Below are 4,436 nucleotides of genomic sequence, written 5' to 3'. Positions count from 1 at the left end.
TACACTGTCATCTGGGAATGTTGCTATTCCACCAGCTCTGCTTTGGTCCAGAACTGGCTTCAACACTATCCACAGTTGACAGTACTATACCTTCCACCATACTCGCTTTCAAAACCACTCGACAGTTTCTAAGTGGAAGGTTTCAGCGATCTCCAGCCCCAGGCTCAGTTACCCCTCATTCAGGCCATGGAGGATGCCTGTACCAAGTCCACGCGCAGTGCAAGGATGGATCACATCAAGCACGGTTCTTCCCGCGTTGTCTTTGCTAATGAGGATATTGCTTGTGATGTTGATTAAATTTTCTGGCCAGGGATCCAGCTAGAAGCGAATAGATAATGTATAGTATGTTAACTGATATTTTCTGCACAATAATGTCACGCTTTTTTTCAGGGATTATTTTTTATGTTTGTTGTTGCTGCTATTTACATGTAATTGAACCTGTATGAACATGTGATTTTACGTTTGTCTGTTGTTTGGTGAGCTAACAGTGTTAAGTACACTACTGTAGTACACAAAACCGGGACATGTTTTGTTGTGACTTCCATGTTGACATGTTGACTGGATTTGGGTATATGGGAGAGAAATAAATGATATTTTCCCCAGTCTGCAGCATTGGTCTTGTGTAGTGTTTGTATAGTTGCACTTTCTGTGTACTTCATTTACGGTACTCTAATCACTGAGAATTAGACTTAGCTAAAAGTGTTTTAGATTACAACAGCAGTGTGTAAATGGTTCAAAAAGATTGAAGTCATAAGGAAATGTGTGTGTTTAAGATGGTAACAAAATATTGTTGTTATAGAAGTTGTGTATAGTTTTGACAAAAGTGTTCCATTTTTGCAAATGATCTGACAAGTGTTTACTTTGGTGAAGGGTTAAAGTAAGCCACTGTGTGTAGTGTTTTGACAAATCGCCCTGTTTTCAAAATTGTGCTTAAAAACAATTGAAAAAAAACTGTATTATTTTACTGTTTTATTTCACTTTGTCCTTCATTGTTGGAGCTCGGAGCTCAACAACTTCTACTGTACCCTACAACATCTGCAACCCCCGCATGGGTGACATATTCAACTGTAATCCAACCAACTGGAGGAGGATGTTTGTACCACAGTGTCTGGACTGTCTGGTTCTCTGTGTTGTTTAGGTACTGGGGGCAGACAGCCTGGACATAGTGGTCACCTCTGCCCGGGCAAGAGGGAAATGTGTTGAGATATACTATGGACAAGACTTACTCAAAGACATGGGCATGTGATGACAATTGTGGTACAAAACCATAACTGGATCCGTGAGAAAATGATTTTATAATAACCTACTTTAGCCTCTCTTTACACTCTTGTTATGGGAACGAAAAGGGGCTTCAGTTTCCATAGTGAGAACCACTTGAAGAACCCCTTTGGTTCCAGGTAGAATCCTTTTGCATTCCCTGTAGAACCCTTTCCACACAGGGTTCTCCAGGAAAACCAAAAGCGCCCTACCTGGAAACCAATACCTATGGGGACAGCCACAGAACCCTTTTAAATCCTTTTTTTCTAAGTGTGTAGGTTTGAGAAGGAGGAGAGAGAGATAGGTTAGAAGAGGAGAGTACTCAGGAAAGACTTACTGAGATAGAGCCCTAGTGTCAGAGAGACATAGAGGAGGAAGAAGAACACAAGAGAATGGAGGAAGAGAGAAAAAAACAAGACAAATAATAGTTGTGTTTAAGCGATTTAGAGGAGAGGATGAGACATACTTTACTCTGGAAAATGACTCTTCTATTATTTTACTAGAAACATGTCATGTGATTTGCCATGAAGGCTTAGCTTACATTATGAATAATGAATAATTATTAGGAAAATCACTTTAATAATAAGAAGAATAGAGACACAATAAGAATAAAAAAGGAACAACTCCTTTAACAAGGTCTCCCAGCTTCCTGACTGAATGTGATTGGATACATAAAAGAGTGTCACCTGCAGTTGGGCACAGACAGAGGGCAGTACTGAGAGGACACACACACACACACACACACACACACACACACACACACACACACACACACACACACACACACACACACACACACACACACACAAGTGAAGTTCCCATTTTAAACCTCTGCTAAAGATGAAGACATAGATTTTTCTCACACTGCTGTAACACACAGACAGCATAGATAGAAAAAGGGACCTTATATGGCATACGATGGCCAGTCACAGAGTACAAAGCAACTTCCTTATGAATGATGCCACAAACAGGCCTTATGAAGTGATAGCTGAAAGCGCTGCACTCGCACTACTTGTTGTCATGCAGCTATCATGTTATATCACTGTGTTTAGAATATCCTGTTCATGTTTAACTTCCTGATTGGCAGGTGATTGGATACTTAAAACATTATATCAACTGCAGTGGACAAACAGAAAGGTCCCTGGTGGAGACGCACACACCAACTACTCAACTCCCTTGTCAGCAAAGTTACAATCATACAGTAGATATTGACTAATGGGAGTCAGCTAAAAGAAGGCTAATTGGACAGATAGTTAAGATGGATGACCACATCAACAAACCAAGTGTTATTGAATTAAATGAGACTGCTGAAGAAAATGAGAACAGAGCAACGAGGAGAGTGGAAGACTGAGACCTCGCTTGTTGTAAGAACTAAGAAAGCTCTCTCGTCACACACACACACACACACACACACACACACACACACACACACACACACACACACACACACACACACACACAGACAGACAGACAAAGACTTAAACACATGAATAAAAACACTGAAAATGCAAGTAGCAACCAGCAAAATATAGTTTTAAACAAGCTTTGAGGCTATACATACAGTTTGTTAACAATATTGTTTAAGGCAAACAATAACAAAGCCCACTTTGGGTTCTGATGGGGTACCCTGTTGAACTAAGCTCATGAGGCATTTATAAGTTATTATCTTTAAGATTGGATTGGTAGACTTTATATCACACAAAACAGCTCTGGAGAAACGCTCCTATTGTGCTGGGATTAGGTCACACCCCCACGTTTTTATACGTGTGGTTGTTGGTAAAGTGCAGTGTGATTGTGTGGTGGGTGTTTGGGTGCATGTGCACGTGTGTGTGGGGTTATATGTGTGTGTGTGTGTGTTTGTGTGTGGGGAGTGGGTGTATGTGTGTTCTCACATCGGAGGGAGTGGGTATTGTGTGTTCTCACATCGGGGGAGTGGGTATATGTGTTTCTCACATTTACAGTGTGTATCTCCTTAGGACCTGAGGATTCAGGAGAAGACTCTACAGGATGGTTGCAAGGTGGGCTTTGGGATGCTGTGTGTTCTCTATAAGCCTCTTCTCAACATCTCCCTGAGACTAGCTGTCTGTGAGTGTATTGTTATCTAATCATTACACTATATCAGACTTTCACAACAAGTGTCCTAACCTCACTTAGTTCCTCCTCTGTTCGACATGTTTATCGAACTTGCAAAAACCAAATCCAAAGATAAGTGTCCTCTTTCAGCAGACATTCGAGAGCAGCCAATTCTGGTCCTTTGGGATAGGGGTGCAAATTTCTTTATTTTTGCCTTAGGGGACTACACAGCTGGATTCAAATGATCAACATATCATCACACTTTAATGACTTGAATCAGGTGTGTGCTAAGTGTCAAAACAAAATTGCACTCTTTGGGTTAGACCAGTGTTTTTTAAATCCTCTTCTGGGGACCCCCAGCTGTTCCTTTGTGTATTTCAGGGCTAGCAGATGAGATTCCAATTGTCAACTAATCATATAATTTTGGACTAGGTGAAATGACCCAGTTTAGGCCAACAACAACATTGTGAATGTCTGGGGTCCCAGAGGACCGTGTGGATTTAACACCCGCTACTTACAGTAGCAGCATGAAAAATGATGCTTTCACCAGCAGCTAAACCACCAGATCAAATGTTTGGACACACCTACTCATTCCAGGGTATATTCTTATTTTCACTATTTTCTACATTGTAGAATAATAGTAAAGACATCTAAACCGAAATAAATACATTATGGAATCATGTAGTAACTAAAAAAGTGTTAAAAACAAATCAAAATATATTTTATATTTGAGATTCTTCAAAGTAGCCACATTTTGCCTTGATGATAGCATTGCACACATTTGGCATTTTCAACTATGAACATGAGGTAGGTCACCTGGAATGTATTTGACAATAGGTTTCCTAAAAGTCAACTTGGGAATTTATTTCCTTAATGTTTTGAGCTAACCAGCTGTGCTGTGACAAGGTTGGTATAACATGAAGATAGCCCTATTTGGTAAAAAGACTAAGTCCATATTATGGTAAGAACAGCTCAAATAAGCAAAGAGAAATGTGACAGTCCATCATTACTTTAAGACATGGAAGGTCAATCAAACCGAAAATTTCAAGAACCTTGAACGTTAATGCAGTCGCAAAAAATCAAGTTATGATGAAAGTGGCTCATGA

This window comes from Coregonus clupeaformis, unplaced genomic scaffold (genome assembly GCF_020615455.1).
Source record: "Coregonus clupeaformis isolate EN_2021a unplaced genomic scaffold, ASM2061545v1 scaf1707, whole genome shotgun sequence".
NCBI classification, from domain to species: Eukaryota; Metazoa; Chordata; class Actinopteri; order Salmoniformes; family Salmonidae; genus Coregonus; species Coregonus clupeaformis.
The sequence above is the reverse complement of the archived record's forward strand: the minus strand, read 5'-3'. Positions refer to the sequence as shown.